The sequence below is a fragment of the Amborella trichopoda genome, chromosome 1 (genome assembly GCF_054954075.1).
Source record: "Amborella trichopoda isolate Santa Cruz 75 chromosome 1, AtrichopodaSantaCruz75HAP2 v2.0, whole genome shotgun sequence".
NCBI classification, from domain to species: Eukaryota; Viridiplantae; Streptophyta; class Magnoliopsida; order Amborellales; family Amborellaceae; genus Amborella; species Amborella trichopoda.
This window is the reverse complement of record NC_142336.1, coordinates 30,341,942-30,360,352: the sequence shown is the minus strand read 5'-3', so window position 1 is coordinate 30,360,352 and position 18,411 is coordinate 30,341,942. Positions and strand designations below refer to the sequence as shown.

Genomic DNA, 18,411 nt, shown 5'->3' with positions numbered 1-18,411 from the left:
GATGTTGGCATGATTTTGCAAATTTGGAAAGGACATAACCATTAGAATACTTAAGAATATTAACATATATTGAAAAAACAGAAAACATTGGACACATTAAATGGGAACCCGTTCTCTTTTAAAATTTTGTTTGATTCAAACATATAATCCTTCAAAGAATCATAAAGCTCTCAAGAACTCAGTATGACAAAACCATTGTGCTCTAAAAAGAGTCTAAAATCCACCTTTTATCAGCACCACAACATTTAAATTCAGGTGTAAAGGAAAAGAGAGACCAGTTCAGATTATCAATGTTTTACACATTGGATTGGAGGTCCGACTAGAGAGGCATCCATTCCCATACAATCCAGTTTGGGAAACAATACAACTTTATTAGATTAGTTGGACAGAAGCTTAAGAAATGAAAAGGAAAATACTATCACATAGCTTGTTCACTGGTGCAACCAGCCAAATCAGAACAATCTAGCCTGGTTAAATCCAGTTTGAAAGGATTTTAACGTCTTATTTATTTTGTTTAGCTGGACACGGTTTAGGTCCAAAAAGTTGAACAGGGCATCGACACCAGTTTTCACAACACATTTGAATAATATTATCTCTCACACTTTGAAAATGAGAGAGACTAATATGGAGGCTGGTTAGGTGCCTTGATCTCGCCTCCCTGGATCTAGGTGATCGGGTGACATGTGTCTCGGGTTGGAAGACCTGGGATTTGAGATTGCTCTCTCGGGAACCTTGTTCACAGAACAAGGGCAGGTATCCAACTAGTGAGAGAGGAATTTTAATGTGAGGTGGGGACCAACCTCACTTGGGTTTGTGACTTACTCGAGCGGACTCGCGCGGGCACCCTCTTAGATCACGACAGAAAGCCCCCCAACTGCTTCAGTTGGTTCAAAATCAGCTCTCTCGACCTGCAATATCCTTGTTTTTTGCACAACCTTATCATGGTTAACTTGTAAGACAAGTGGGCCGAGGGACCCACCCTTGTCTTAGGGCAATGCACATTCATGAGTGAGGGTGATGAAGCGGAAGGTTCGAATGAAGGCAGAGAAAGGAACTTGATATGGGGATGAGACTAGTACGATAGCTGGACTCGTGACTGACTCGGAGTAGTAACAAGACGGGCATGATACTCAGGACCAGCATAATGACAATATTACTTGAAATCGAGGCTGATATGACTGTCCTAATCTGGCCGCCATGCATTCTAATTGGCCGGGAAAATTTTGGGTCATCACAAATCTTGCCGGATCCAATGGCGGTGGTCCCACAGCAATTTAACACACCAATAATATAGTTCTAGTTACAGGAGTCCGTTTCAAGATGCTAGAGGTTAATTCTGTAAAAACTGTTTCTTAGTGTGTACTGCCTTAGACAAGTCGAAATGCGACGAAACTTACCAGGAGATTTTCAAGAGTCCTTATGAAGATTTTGACCAATTTTGGGACCATTTCGAGACTGTTGGAATTTCCACTATTTGTCAGGCTTTATTGACCGGCTTCTCTTTTATTCCGCATCGGGGACCCATGGTGATGAAAAATGTCTTCCAACAGCATGCCCCGCTAAATGTTGTGCTTCGATAGAAGCGAGAAGAATAATCATTCGAAAAATTTCCTCTGGCTTTATTTATTTTTTCTTCCTAGCCACAGGACTACATGAACACCGAGGAGATTCACGCAATGCTGTTACTAGGATGCTCAGACGTTTGGATGCAATGTACAGGTCCATCCAAGGAGACTTTAGGGGGAGAAGAGAGTTTTTGAGGGATCTGTCGAAGTCCTCACCCTCAAGGGACTATTAGCGATTCTGGCAGCTGAGGATTTTGTGTGGACCTCATAGGTCAGAATCGGGCCTATGTGACGACCAAGTGCCATGTTTTAGAGCACTATTGGATTGACAGCCAAAGAACCTTCGGACGGCGTTTGTATGCTTCTACAATAGGTTTTCTTTTGACAATCAGGGTACCTCTGTGGGCCCCATCTACCGGGTCTAGTCAGGGGCTTTTTTGTTTGTCCTGAAGTTCTGGGCCTGTCAGTTAGAGGGGATTTTGGAGAGGAGGCCTGAATTTCTGGGCCTATGTGATGACCAAGTGCCATGTTTTAGAGCACTATTGGATTGATAGCCAAAGAACCTTTGGACGGCGTTTGTATGCTTCTACAACAGGTTTTCTTTTGACAATCAGGGTACCTCTGTGGGCCCCATCTACCGGGTCTAGTCAGGGGTTTTTTTGTTTGTCCTGAAGTTCTGGGCCTGTTAGTTAGAGGGGATTTTGGAGAGGAGGCCTGAAGTCTATGGTCTGCCCTGGCTTTGTCAGTTTCTTGCCTTCAGAGTCTTTGGTTTGTCATAAGGGTTTTTCTTGTTCTTGTTGCTTGGGAGATCTTGCGAGGCTCTCACTCCCGGGTGAGCCATTTTTTGTTGTGATTGGATGTCGGCAGTTGAGGATTTTGTGTGGACCTCACTAGCCAAAATTGTGCCTTTTTGGCAATTAGGTGCCGGCTGAGGCCGTTATGCTGCGTCAACCTGCTTTTTGTTGGTCCAAGCACCCTTTATGGGTTTTTACCTGGACTGGGGAAGTGATGCCGTAGAGATGGGTTTCACCAACTTCCTTGATTTTCGGGCTCTTTTACCCATGACCTTTCGGACATGTCCACCCTTTTCATCTGTTTTTTTCTCACGGTGCCCGTTTTGGGGTTTTCACCATACCCAGGTTTTCGTTTTTACCAAACTCTTTTACTCAAGGTTTCGTGACCATGTCCTTCTATTATTTTTATTCATGGCGTTCCCTTGTCCAGGTATACACCATGCCCATTACTTTTTGTGAAGGGCTGTTTAAGGTCATACCTTTGGGACCTGTGTAAAGCCTTTTATCGTCATGCGGGCCAAGACGTGCACTATAGTTTAGGGTCATATAGTAGTGATGATAGATGGCAATCTGTGGAGGCCATGGAGTGATTTTGACTCACTTTGAGGAGATGGCACAAGGCTACCTATGAAAGATGGATGATGTATGAATGATGGGTGAAAAATGGTGACCCATTAGCTGATGAAAAGTATGGATGGCGAGATAGTCTGCCATTTTGTGAGCATGGGTAAGACTCACTGGGGAATAATGAATACTGGTAGTGAAGTGAATGGGTTCACTAGGGAAGCAATGAAGGTGGTGTGCTCACACGGATGGGTCGGTTAGGGAAGGCGTGTGTGAAGATGCACATAAAGGGGGTGTGCGCATACGTGAGGATGTTTTTAAGGCCATGCCTCTGTGACTTGTACAAAGAAGTTTAACGTCACGCAGCCAAGACATGCACTATAGTTTAAGGTCATATAGCTTGGACCGTCGTTATTCAGTTTAAAGTCATGCAGCTAGGATCATGCAATTTAAGGTTGTGCAACTAGACCTTCGTTATAGTTTTAAGGTCATATAGTTTGGACCATAGATGTGCAGTTCAAAGTCACGCAACTAGGACCATGCAGTTTAAGGTTATGCAACTAGACCTCTGCTACAGTTTAGGGTCATATAGTTTGGACCATGGCTGTACAGTTTAAAGTAATACTGCTAGGACGAGGCAGTTTAAGGTCATGCAACTAGACCTTCGCTACAGTTTAAGGTCATATAGTTTGGACCATGATGTTGTGCAGTTTAAAGTCATGCAGCTAGGACCATAGAGTTTAGGATCGTGCAACTAGACCTCCGCTACAATTTAAGGTCATATAGTTTGCACCATGGCCGCGCAGTTTAAAGTCATGAGCTTGGACTTTTGTGTGGATCGCCATGTAGTTGAAGCTACATGGGAGTTAGGTCTGTGGATAGCAATCTGACTCTCTAAGGAAACAGTTCAGGCTATACACAAGTAGAGAGCTTATGATGAGGATGGTGGTCCTACAAGGAGTGGCAAACAGAAGTGAACTCTATTGGGAATTAGGAGGGGAAGTGTGGCTCCTCGAGGATAGTGAGTAATGGTATAAATGTAACTCTGCTAAGGATGACATGCCAGAGCACAGATGCAACCCCACTGGGGGTGGAAAAGATAAGAATGACATTGTGAATATAATAGGTCGTGGTACAAATGCGACTCCTACTGGGGATGTTGGTGTGAAACAGACCCATCAGGAATTGAAGGGGTAAGGCAACCCTCTTTTTATTTTTCATACACCTAACTCCACTGGGGATGTTGATGGAATACATCGAGCGAAGAGCTGCACTTATTTCATAGTTTAGAGTCATGCGTATGGACTATTTGTCGCATCATTTATCATCTTGCTATAGGGACATGCGTTACAGTTTTAAGGTCTTGTTGCTCGGACCATGGCTATGCAGTTTAAAGTCATGCGGCTAGGACCATGCAGTTTAAGGTCATGCAACTAGAACTCCGCTACAGTTTAAGGTCGTAGAGTTTGGCTCATGAAGTTTAGGTTCGTGCATCTAGACCATGGTTGTGCTAAGGAAAAATGATTCTCTTGGGAATAGAGCGTAACTGGAGACTCGACTAGTGAACAGTGAGACTGGGGTGCAGGGAATGTACTTCCTAGGGATGCAGAACGAAAGTCCAGATGAGAGTGCCATGATGTGCACAAGGAGCTAAGTTTTGGGTGGCGCACGTGGCGTTAGTGCCCAGAGGAAGCACACACGACATTAGGCGCTTGTGAAGCGCTCGCAGTGATACCTTCTGATAAAGTGCAAGGTGATGGCTTTTGGATGAGGTGCGTGTGTCGTTAAGTCTTCACGAAGCGCGTGGTGATATCTCCTTGGAGAAGCACGCCGTGATAATCCTTTTGGGTCTCAGGCTAGACCCGCCCCGGCCTGGTCTTATTGTCGTCTGAAGATGAGGACTAGAGCATCATTTCAAATTTATAAGGGGCAGTTTGTGGCACCACTGAGTATAAGAGAGGGAAACCCTCATTTTACTGTTTTACAGAGAGGTAAAATAGTTGAAGAGATTTTTTTAGAGAGAGAGAGAGCAAGAGCTTCCATCAAAAGACCTCCGGCAAGAGTTTCGCGGCCAATACTTGCAACATATAGGCCTTCAGGAGTTTTCTGGCGAGCTCGAGCAGGTCGTGGGTCTTCGCAGCGTGCTTGTGAGTGTTTTTGAAAAGTGTCAAGGTTTTCTGAGCAGGGAACAGAGGGTACTCAGAGTTTCACGAGAACGTTTTCGGTGAAACTGCAAGAGTCGCAGTAGTGCTCTACCGGAGTTCTAGTGCTCTTCCGGTAGTTCTGCAGTTGCTGGCAGATTACAGAAGGGTCAGGGGGTTCTGACGGTCCTCTGGCTATCAGGAGAAGAAACAACAGACTCACTAGAAACACAGTGAAATTCTAGTGACTTGTGGTGAACCGCAGAAGTGCGAAGAAGGGAGGAGGGAAACCCACAGGGCCATAGGGGAGGTTTTTACGGAATTTCGACTGTTTTCTTGATATTTCTGACTATTGGATAGGGGAAACAACAGGGATAGAAGGGGATTCTTGGTGAGGAGAGGAGACACCGATGAGAACTCGAGGCGTCGTGAGGAGGCAAAAGGTTGTGAGAAGGTGGACCATTTGCGACGAGCGACGGCTTGAGGAAACCGAAGAGGCGTGGGAGTTAATGCCTCTCAGGAATGGGAAATGGTGGGAACCGGGGCATTTCATGGTCATGCACATCATTAAGTCGCATGCAGCACTCCGTTCGTGTGGCTTTAAGCTGCGCAAGACAATAGCCATGCTTGGCAGTATGCCACTTACAGCAATGGTCATGGATGGTGTTGACTTGCCCACGGTGATAGTGGAACGCGGCATTGAGTTGCGCACGTCGATGGCTGCTCATGTTGTTGGGTCACACGTGACGATGACCATGGACAGCGATCTCTCGCAGGGCCAAGAGTGATGGAAAATGAAAAGTCTAGTTGTCATGATCTGTTGGAAGCCAAGTCCTCCAGTACAACAGTGAAGTCCATGTTGTTTTGGAGGAAGGGAATCCATCATGGGCCGGCCCCTTGCCAAAGAAGTCTGCATTGTATGTCTGACGAATTGAGGCTAACTCGGAAATGGCTGGCTTCCTCTTTTGGCTTGTAACCATCCTCTTTGAGATCTTCCGACAGATGAATTGAAGCCGACTTACAAGTGGTTTTACTTCTTCTTCATGATGAGGGTATTTCTTTTTGTCTTGTAACCATCTTCTTATCCTCAAATGCAAGAGCTTTGTAACTTCCTTAATAATGGGCTTTCGATTGTAGCTTGTAACTTTTTCTAATGCAATAAAAGAAATGAATTTCTTTCGAGCCAGCTTAATGTTCTTCTTTTTCATTTCTTTCTTTTTACCGCATGCGTCGCACTTTAAGAGCATATCAGGGATATTACTTCTTTAAGTATCACCCATTGATAGGGGCATTGCCTCCTCTCCATCAAAGTTTGTCAGTACATAGGCCCCGTTTGGTGTGACCTTTTTTACTATGAACAGACCCTCCCACTTTGGTTCGAACTTTCCCTTGCGGCGTCCATGCATGGAAATCGGTCTCTTGACCACTAAGACTAGATCCACGCGAGCAAGTGAGCGAACCTCGACAGACTTATCAAAGGCTCTCTTCATTCTTCCTTGATTAAGCTCGAGGTTTTGCTGGGCCTCTAGTCTCTTTTCATCAAGGGCATCCAACTTTTGGTAACGGATCTTTATCCTCTCATCTTAAGTCAGTCCCTGATGTATCGCTACACAGAGTGAGGGTATTTGACGCTCGAGGGCTAAAATCACCTCACCTCCATAGACCAGGGAATAAGGAGTAGAGTTTTGTAGCATTTCGGGTGGTGGTGCAATAGGCCTACTGAGCTTCAGGCAACTTCTCATGCCAATTCTTCTTTGACTTTGAAACTGACTTCCGGAGCATCTCGCACAGGGTTTTGTTGAACACCTCAGCTAAACCGTTGGCTCGAGGGTAGTACATGGTCTAGAATTTCCACTCGAAACCGAACTGGTTGACTAAGCGATCAGCGTAATGGCTTTTGAACTGAGGGCCATTATCAGAGATTATTCGGTCTGGGAACCCGTACCGATATATGATGTGGTGAGGGACTGCTTCAGCCCACTTGAAAAAGTAATTTGTCGTTGCTAGAATGAAAGTATGGCCCAAAGCAGAAGGCTGATGAATGAGGCTCACTGGGAAAAGGGTCCTACAATATCCATACCCCACTGAGAAAAGGGCCATGATGTCACTGTAGGATGGAGAGGCTCCGAAGGCTGATGAATGCTGCTTGACTGCATTTGACACACCTGACATCGTTTAGTATAGTTTTGGGCATCAGCCACCATTGAAGTCCAATAATAGCCCAGTCTGCATATGCACTCGTAGAGCTTAGGGTGGACTGATGCCGCCCGCAGATACCAAAATGCACTTCTTCGAGTATTTTGCTTGCTTCTTGTGTATCGATGCATCTGAGGAGGATTCTGTCAAATGATCATCAAAAGAGAACATCCTCATTGAGAAGGGTGTACTTGGTAGACATCCATCGTATGCCGTTGCGTTCCGCTCGATTCTGAGGTAGCCTTCCATGCTTTATGAAGTTCATGATAGGCTCCCTCTAGTCTTCTACTTGTTCAACCTCTACACACATCGGGTCAAAGAATTCACTCTCTTGCATCGTAGCCTTGGATTCTTTACCTCGAGACATTTCCTGCTCTGCCTTAATGATGTCCTTGGCTGCAAGGAATGCTCCAAATGGGTTTGGAGGGCATTCAGGGGAAATATCTCTCTCATCATTTGCATCAAATTTGGCTCTCAAGTCGACATGTCTCCATTTTATTACCTAAATAGGCGTAGGCCCTGATGAAGACAGTTGAATGGTGTCCCCGAGCTTTGAGAGCGCATCGACCCGTGAGTTTAGCCTTTAAGGGATATGACTCAGGGAGAAATCTTTGAACTGGGCCATATAAGATTTGGTTGTCATAATAATGCTTGAGAGTATCCTTCCTTATGTCATAAATCCCCTTAAGCTGTCGGATGACCAGCTCAGAGTCGCCGAAGATGTTTAGCTGCTCCAGGTCTAGTTCTTGGGCGATCTTCAATCTGATTATGAGGGCTTGATATTCAGCTTCATTATGAGAAAATGCCTCTGCAAGTGAGAAGGATAGAGGAATCATTTCACATTTGGGAGTCAAGAACACAACTCTGACACCGCCTCTATCAGACTAGAATGCTCCATTGAAATACATCTCCCACGGCCGAGTTAGCACCGTATAGAAAACTTCTTCATATGGGAGATCACTCGACACGGGAGACTCCGAATGAACTGTGTGAGCCGCGAGAAAGTCTACTAAGGCTTGACCTTTGACTGCCTTATGTGGTACATACATGATGTCGAACTCCATCTGCAATAATGCTCACTTGGCCAAGCGTCCGGGCAGGCATGGCCGGGTCATAAGGAACTTGACCAGGTCCGCCTTTGAGATTAACTTGACCTCGTGTCGAGCAAGTAATGGCAGAGCTTCTATACCGCAAATATCAAGGCTAGGCACATCTTTTCGATGGGAGGGTAATTCTTCTCGGCCCCCTGAATCCAGCGACTGAGATAATAGAGTGCTGTTTCTTTTCCCCCATCTTTGTTATGTGCTAAGAGTGCCCCAAGTGACTCATCAAGGGTGGTCACATATAAGATGAGAGGCCTTCCTAACACTGGTGTAGAGACTACTGGAGGATTCAACAAGTATTGCTTGATGTCATCGAGTGCATCTTGGCACCCCTCATCCCATATGAAGGGAGTGTCCTTCTTCAGGAGGTGTGAAAAGGGCCTGCATTGTCCTGAAAGGTTTGAGATGAACCTTCGAATGTAGGCCAGCTGCCCTTGGAGAGACCACAGTTCATGCATGGTTGTAGTCGAACGCATGTCCTGAATTGCCTTGATTTTGACTAGCCCGATCTCCAGCCCACGGTACCTCACGATGAACCCTAAGAATTTTCCTGAGCATACGCCAAAGGCGCATTTCAAGTTGTCATCTTGAGTTGGTGATGCCACAGCCATTCAAATACCTTTTTAAGGTCTTGCATGAGTCTTTCGTTTCAGATTTCACCACTAAATCATCGACATAGCACTCGACCTCCTTGTGGATCATATCCTTGAAGATGGTTGTCATGGCTCGCTGGTACTTGACGTCAGCGTTCTTCAACCCGAAAGACATCATAGTATAGCAAAAGATAGCTTTTGGGGTCAAGAATGCAGTGGCCTCTTCATCCTCTTATGCCATTTTGATCTGATTATAACCAGAATACCCATCCATAAAGGAGAAGATTTGGCAGTGGGCCATGGAATCGACAAGCATCTCGGTGAACTGCATGAGGAAGTCGTCCTTGGGGCTGGTGGTGTTCAGGGAGTGAAAGTCGATACAGACCCTGATTTGTCCTTTTTTCTTCTTAACTAGGAGAATATTTGCAAGCCATCTTGGGTATGTGACTTCACTTATGAATCCAGCTTGCCTGAGGCTTATTCACCTCAACATCGATATGCATCTCGAGGTCAGTTCTAAACCTTATTGATTTCTGCTTCATGGGTTTGATGGTTGGATCGATACCAAGGCGATGGACAACAATTTGAGGGTCCAGACCTGACATCTCATGATAATGCCAGGTGAAGACGTCCCTGTTTGCTCGGAGGAGGGAAATATAACTTTCTTTCTCGTTTGGGGACATTTTTGCCAAGATGAAAGTTGGTCTTAGGTCAGCCTCATCCCATAAGTTTATCTCTTCAAGCTCATCAGTCGTGGCTTGGCTACCATCTTCCCACTCTTTCGGAGCCTCTTGCAACTCTTCGTTTGGGGATTCAGGATGCTACTTATCAATCTCGAGCACAGGGACCCACGATCTTGACTTTTTTGTGTTTAAGAGGGACCCAGTGTGAGAAACAATTTCCAGTCCCCTGCCGGACCAGACAATGAGAGGGTCAACTTCGAATGTGTGGTTCATGGCTTCATGACTAGGGTCACTTGGTATTTGCCCCGAGCTGGGTAACTATTCATGAACTTGATTCATGTGTCAAGCCTCATAGGAGTAGGAGCCCAAAGATGGCTCGGTCTTGGCTTGGGCTAGGGCATCGGCAACTATCAAGAATCCAGCTGCCTGAGCCAGCATCTTTCTTAGGCACTTCCGCTATGACCTGCTGCGGCTGGTGCCTCCAAGCTCTCTGTTTGGAGCATCGAAGCCTGGGCGCTATCGAGCTGCACCTGTAAAAGAAATAGAAGAGGAGGGTGGAGAAGAAGAAGAGGCGGGGTTAGGAGGTCTTGTGCTGCTTTTTACATCGTCAGCAGAATTGGACATGTGCAAGGGGTATTTTAGGTCTTTCCCCGGCTTTGACTAATGTGGGGTGCTTTTAGTGTCGTCACCCATATTGGACGAGAGCATTATTTCAGCTTGTGGCCCCATACTTGGTGATATGGCCACCAGAGGTTTTCTGTACCCTAGGCAAGATGCCTAGGCTGCCTGGCGGGCTTGGGAATGACGAGACCCTGTTGGAGCATTACCTCGAAGAGGGCCTGCAGAGGATCTGGCTCAGAGCTTTCCTGGGCTTGTGTCGGGAGCTCTTGCACTGGTGGAAGAGGGACTTGAGGGTGTCCTTCTGGGTTACCCTGAACTTCCTGGTATGGCTGCATCTTCCTGCCAAGAGTTTATGGAAGCCATTGCATTTGCTCAGGTCATTGCCTCATATCAAGTGATAAGAGCACCAGAGGTTCTCAGTTCCAGGGGGTAGGAACTTGGGCTGCCTTGCCGGCTTTGGTGTGACAAGTCTTTCCTCAAGCATTATGAAAAATAGTGCACGGAGGATAGCGGGTGCCTCGTCATCTTCTTGTATTGACACTATGTGGGCAGCCTCAGTTGCCCCGAACGCTTTGTCCTTGAGCATATAACAATCTTGAATGGGGTGGCCTACTCCTCGGTGATAAGCGCACTACCTCTTGTGTGTCTCCTGCCTGGCTAGCTTTGGGGGGACCTCTGGTAGTTGGATCATGATCAACTCTAGCAGTAACCGAAGCAATGCAGGAACCCACTCCCTCTCGAAGGGGTACACCTTGTTTTGGTGCTGGATCCAGAAGTCATTTCGATCTATATTCTTAGAGGGCTGGACCCTGTTGTAGGACTGCTGCCTGCCCCTGGCCTGTACCTTGGATAGGTCCAAGATTTGAGAGGGGGCTTTGTTAGTGTCAGTCACAGTGACAACCACACTAATCACTACTTTTTGTTGGTTGCCCTAATTGTTGGAGCGAGGATTGCCCCGGTCATTTTCAAAGATAGAGGGCTACTAACAAGATCCCCCATGGTGTTTGGACAAACCTTCTATACGAACTGCTTTAGAGATGAACTTTGACATGGAGGAGTCTCGATGAACTGGAGGAGGAGTTGCCCATCAGTTGCCGTCTCTCGACAGGCCGCTTGGAAGTGAGCAGTATGCTGATGCGGGGATGTAGTGTGGTTGAACAAGGGAAGCTTACCTTTTTGGTAGTTTGGGGAAAATGACACTTGGTCAATGTACGAGGGGTACAAATTTTGATAAAGCGGCGCCTCTTGCATGCCCGGGACCTTGTTCTTGAGACCGTGGGCCACCATGGCATCTATGTCGGTTTGGGAAACCACGCGAGAAGCAGAGCTGTCTTGGGAAACCGGGGGGGAGTTTACCTGGGAACTGTGTCTTCACCAGACGGGGAATCGATCTCATGTTGAGAAGAAGGGAACCTGGAGGCTTCTAGGCGATCCATTTTTTCAAAGATGGACTGCATCATTACCTCAAACCTGTTCATTCGCTCTTCTTGAGCGTCATTCGGCTCAGTGATCACCATGACGCTGACCATTTCTTCTGAAAGGTTAGCATCAGGTTGAATAGTGGACTACCTGGGTTGGCAAGTCATACGAGGCAAGTTGGTCTGCAGGGGCTCAGCATGCCCTGATTGGACTCGATCCTTATACATCGATCGTATGAGGACCGGTTCTTAACAACCTTGGTACCGTGCCTTCTTGACGATAATCATCAAGCAATAGTCTCAGACTGGCTCAGGTTCGGGGATCCGAAGAGGGAAGAAGGGATTGTGAGGTAGGAGGTCATCAAAGGTGTAATCTCAACTACCTTAGGGGCTTCTCTAATCAGGATTTGCAAGCCTCCCTTCTGCTTGTTCTTGAGGTTGCTATGGACTCCACTCCAGAACCGAGTCTGAGACTTGGACTGCCCCGACTTTCCCGAGTATGCAAGGTTGTGTCTATTAACTAGGGCAGAGAGTGGGGTCTAAGGATAGAGGGCAACTTGGGCTGCTACTTTGGAGGCTACAGGCTTTTGCCCGACATCAGGCCATTGCCTCGAATTCCCTTGTGAAGCCTAGGCACATGTCTGACATGAGGCGGTTGACTTAATATGGTACTCTTAGGGAAAACCTTTGAGTATCAGGTCTCGAGATGCTTGCCTGGTGAAGGAAGAGTGACAAAAGAAGGAACTGGTTTAAGACTCCGCTTGAGTCGAGAACTGGGTGGAACCTGCAAAATCGGTGTGTGTGCACCTTTAGGGTTAGCCATCCAGGTAACTTGGGGTCAGCCCTAGCTCGGTCAGCTAGTTCAACCTTAGGAAGTCGAGACCTACGAGCTTGTGTCTGTGAGGGATCGGGTAAGAGCCTATCTCTCACAAGGTGATGCCGTGTGTGCTGAGAAGGAGGGTGAAGTGGTCGACCCTCATGTGCTCGAGCTGGTGCAGAACCGGCGCTGCCCCGAGTTGTGGAAAGCAGATGCATAGTGCGCGTAGGGTTTGACCCTAGAAGACCTAGCCTTGTACGTGAACTCGAGGCAGCATGAAAATTGCCCTGAGGTGTGGCTCGAGTGGATTGACCATGAGCCTTTAGGTGTGTGCGAGAGGGGGAGGCTGTAGGGTCTCTGCCTCTGTGTGTCGAGTCTCTAGGTGTAGAGGTTCGGGGTAGTGAAGAAGCTCGGGGGGTGGCCTTGCAGCGACCCTCAGGGGCGATAGCAACCTGCTTGCCTTTCACGGAAGCAGACAGGGCAGCCTTCCGGCGTGCCTCAGCAATATTACCTGCAAGGGACCTACCAGTAGCAGGGTGCGTGCTGTGTACGGCAGCAGCTGTGCTACCAATGCATGGGGCGTTGGTGGAGGGTCCACCAAGGAGAGGAAGCGAGAAGTCAAGGACCTTTAAGTCCCTTCTCGCACCAATCCAGGAGAGCACCTGAGAGCCGGCCTATGAGTCCTGACTAAGAAAGAGTGTAGGAAAGGAAGCTTGAGCAGCTCATTTCCCTGAGATGGTCACGAGTTCAGGGATGAGGAGATCCCCAACTTGGATGAATGGGTTGAATAACCCATATGCCATAGAATGTAATGCAGAACGTAAAAGGAGTATTGATTGAGCAAGAGAGAAACGAAAGAAGGGGTAATAGGTCCCCACTGGAGTCGCCAAGCTGGTTAGGTGCCTCGATCTCGCCTCTCCAGATCTAGGTGATCGGGTGACACGTGTCTCGGGTTGGAAGACTCGGGATCAAAGATCACTCTCTCGGGAACCTTGTTCACAGAACAAGGGTAGGTGTCCAACTAGTGAGAGAGGAATTTTAATGTGAGGTGGAACCAACCTCACCTGGGTCCGTGACTTACTTGGGTTAACTCGCGCGGGTGCCCTCTTAGATCACAACGGAAACCCCCTAACGATTTAGTTGGTTCAGAATCGCCTCCCTCGACCTGCAATCTCCTTGTTTTCTGCACAACATTATTTTGGTTAACTTGCAAGACAAGTGAGCCGAGGGACCCACCCTTGTCTTAGAGCAATGCATATTGATGAGTGAGGATGATGAAGTGGAAGGTTCGATTGAAGGTAGAGAATGGAACTTGATAAGGGGATGAGACTAGCACGATAGCTAGACCAGTGACCGACTCAGGGAGGTAGCAAGACCGCCATGGTACTCAGGACCAGCACGATGACAATACTACTCGAAACCGAGGCTGATATGACTATCCTAATCTGGTGTGGAAGTAAGACATGCATGGTACTCTGGATCAGCACTGCAGCAATACTGCTCGACAGCCAAACCGCTATGACAATGTTAGGCCGAGTCTACTCTCAATTAAGTGAGAAGAGAAGAGAATGAAGAGAAAGCGCAAGATTGTGAAGAGATGTGGTCCCGACGGCATGTCGACATTGTCATTCACAGTAGTGGAGCAACAGTATCATGGCCCTTGAACAGCGCTAGACACTACTACTCACGGCTGGAGGGTGAGCAGTGAACTACGGACGATGCTAGGCATCACCATCGGCAACACGAGAGGGCAACACACCCTTCACGGGCGACGACAGCCTCTTATGAAGCGCTCTGCAATAGCCACTTGTGAAGCGTGCGGCGGTAGTTCCCTTTAAGGCACACGGCGATAAGCTTGGGACGCAAGAGAAACCTACGGATGGCGATGGGCACCGAACGCCTGAAAGAGGCTCGCAGACGGTGATAAGCATCGAGTGCGCGAAGGAAGCTCCTGGACGGCGATAGGCACCGAGTGCTCGAAAGAAGCTCATAGACGGTGATAGGCATTGTTGTGACCCTACGCAAGCGGCAATAGGGATCACCGTCTACGATAGGGGTGCAATAAGGGAACACTCATGCAGACGGCAATAGCTTCGCTGCGTGTGCTCCTCGCTGAGACGTCTAAGGCACATTTGCGAACAACGATGAGCAGCACTGTTAGCGAGTCTCGTCGAGAGATGGAGATGGACGGAAAGAAAGAGAAGACCTTTTGAACAAGAGCCAAGAGCTGTGAAACCACAGAAGAAGAGAGAAAGAAAGAGGCAGGCACAACACTACCACTGCGGTGCATGGCCTCTGAGAAGAGCCCAGACCAAGGAGACGAGTGAGAAGAAGCGAGGGACGAAAGAAGAAAGGAAAAGAGAGAAAGATTTATCTTGAGCTTAGGGGTACCGATCCAAAAGTTTCTCTCTCCTGTCTCTCTCTCTCTCAGATCATGACCCAACAGTAAGAAGAAATAGCGATTTTATTAAGCAAAAGTCTCTTTGGCTAAGGGCCTTCGTACAATGGTAGTATGTGGTATATGTAGAGTTTTTCCCAAAAATGGGTGGATGATCAAAATTAACCTAATTTCAAAAAATTAAGATTTAACTGAATTAAATAAAATAGGACAATAGGGTGCAAAATGATAGATTTGCCCCTTCCTAACAATTCTTGAAATTTCAAAACAATCCCTACTGCTGCCCTAGAACTTGCGTGATCTTTCATCGATGATCCGGGGTTGCTCTGGTGCTCGTTTGAATGAAAGATGATTGTTTTCTTATAGGGCTCCTCATGACAATCAATTTGATACCAACTTCGAGCCCTGGATTGTGATTTTAGGCCACAATCACATGGCTTGAATTTTGGATGAATCATGCAAACTTCGGATTGATAGTGTAGTCGTTTCTTAATGTTTTTCCATGATTTCTTCGTTGGATCACACAGAATGTTGTCATGATCGTGTGGCAACAAACATAGCTCAATTTCGTGTCCGGACAAGAATTTTGTAATGTTGAAGTTTTGGCCGAAAGGCGTTTGAATTTGAAGTCACTTCATCGTCTTCATGTGTGAAATCCGACGGTTCATCATCAGCGAGGTTCGGACCGGTGATAGCCATGGTCCTTACGCAAGCAGTGCAACTTGTTCTATGCCGATCAGGTTTGCGAGCATCATGATTCGGCCGCTCGAATGATATATGTTGCTGTTGATTTTTTTGCAACTTTCTTCACCGATCAAGAATTTCTCTATAGCTTTTCTCCGTGCTTGGGCATTGTCATGGGGCGTGCCACATATCGACATGCTTGTCTCAATGAGATGAACACGTTTCAAGAAGTTTGAGTACGATCCGATCTCAGACGAGAGAGATATAAGCATCACAAGTCACTGTACGTGACTGTCCCTTTAATGGAGTTTAGTTGCAGGGTAACCGCACGGGAATAGCGTGCAGCTCCTTCTGTTGTGCTCTTTTACCTATAACTTCCTCCTGGAAGGTCCGTTGAAGCTGAAATTTGTCGCCAAGGGGTTTACCATGCCAGATCCAATAGAAGTAGTCCTATAGTAATTTGACCCACTGAGAATATAGTTCTAGTTATAGGAGTCTGTTTCAAGATACTAGAGGCTAATTCTGTGAAAACTGCTTCTCGGTCTACACTGCCTTAGACATGTCGGAACGCGACGAAACTTGGCATGAGACTTTCGAGAGTCCTTATGAAGATTTTGACCAATTCTGGGGTCATTCTGAGACTTTCAAAGTTTCCACTGTTTGTTAGGCTTTATTGACCGGCTTCTCTTTTATTTCGCATCGGGGACCCATGGTAATGAAAAATGTCCTCCAACAGGGGCTACTATAGAAACACACTTGGAACCATTGACCAGAGGCATCATTTTTGCTACATTTTTGCTACATGGTGAGAGAGGGATTATCTTTTGCAAGTTGTCATTTTAAACAAGAGTATCATTTTCAAGAAACAACTAGTAAACCGGATCAATTTTCAAAACCCCTATAACTAATGAATTGTTTTTGGAAAACATTAGAGTTATTATAAAGTAGTTTTAGACAAGTGATATATTTGAAGTTTCCACAAAGCAAACCAATATTACGAAGAATCGTGATAGATAATTCCATCAAGAATACCAAGTTAGACATAATATGCAGGAACAAAAAATATCATCGGTTTATACCCTTTTTCCTATTAATTATGGATGCAAATGTCCAGTCAACCACCATATAAATGTAATGAATGGCTCACTGGGAATTACCTTATTGTGCATGTCCTGATCTTGCAATACTCCATAATTTGCCCATAATGACCAGGATTCCAACACAATTCCGTCATAGCCCAAGTCTCTACATTTACGAACAATGACACATTCAGAAAGAAGGTAAAATCATGTGAATTGGTGCAGTAAGAAATGGTATGACACCAGATGAATCAAATGGGGGAAAATGTAGTTACACTCTGAAACTGTAAGATCAATTGCCTTGAGCTACTGTTTCTTCTTTGTTAGGAGCTTAACAGATGATGCTTCCAACGCAACTCAAGGTAACACGTGAAATACAATATCCTCCAACAGTAAGTACAATCATGAACATGGGCTAAACATTTGGTGAATGTTTGCAAATTTCAGACTCACAAATAGAAACCAATAAAGTTGAAGATTCCTGAACATCCAAACATTTTTTTTAAAGCTACTTTAGATTACAATGAATAGAAATTCAATTTGAATCTGCTGAAATCAACTAAAATAAACAGAGTAATGATATTTCTTGTTTTCCAAACTTCAATCCAATTTAGTCATTCCGAGTACGTGATTTCCATTGAAATTTAGAAATATTTTGGAAAAAATGAATTTCGGCATCTCCATCCCTAGAGTAACCATTTCGGAATTCAAAACTTCAAGCCTTTCTCAGAAACTTATATCTAATGATCTGCATTTAGCATAAAAGGATATTATAAGAAGATAACTCTCTTTGAAATTCACAATTTGAAGAAGAAACAGAGTAGGTAGATACGTGTAAAAAGCCATTGAAGGGATGGAAAGAAAGTATTGAATTGAACGCAGGAAATTGAGCACTGGAAATATCCTTGAAGTGTCGAGTGACAAATTCTTCAAAAAAACAAATGAAAACAGATGGCGGGTCTTACCTTTATATATATATATATATATATATATATATATATATATATATATATATATATATATATATATATATATATATATATATATATATATATAAAAGGTGCGGTCTTAAACAATCCAATTCTTAGGATTATCTTAAAATCTATTTTCATATTTAATCGAAAAATTTTAAACTCCAAAAATAGTTAAAATCAAGGAGATATATAGGCATATGAAAATCTTGAAAATGGACGTCCTAGATAATGTGTTGTAAAATGCACTATTTCTGAGACTCAAAAACCTTTTTTTTTTATATTCATATATCTCGATGTCGAGATGATCAAATAGAAGGTTTTTCAACATTAAAACAACCTTTCCGATAGATTTTTGAGGTGCATTTGTAATTCTACATTTTAATGTTGCAAAGTTATATAAAATTTTCCCATATATATATATATATATATATATATATATATATATATATATATATATATATAAGTCTTCTCAATGCCTATAGGCAAAAATGAAGAGTGATTTTGCCTACCCTCATCACCATCCAAATTTCATCACGCTGTCACGATTGTTTAGTAGTGTTTTATTTTTCATTTTTGTTTTACAAATCGGAATGACCTAAAATTTGAAGGGTATGTATATCTTATTGAGGCGCATCAAATAAAAATATAAAAAACATTATCCACGAAAACAAATTGATCAAAACACCCCCAAAATATTTGAAGAGATTTTAGTCTTTTCCGTTTTGCAGATAATTTTTAAAATATATTTATTAGATGCGCCTCAGTAAGATGTACATACCCT

At 45.1% G+C, this 18,411-nt stretch overlaps 1 pseudogene; it reads right to left on the bottom strand.

Annotated features, from left to right (window-relative positions):
• The window catches only part of LOC105420882 (uncharacterized), a 74,697-nt pseudogene that overhangs the window by 47,925 nt on the left and 8,361 nt on the right, over positions 1-18,411 (bottom strand).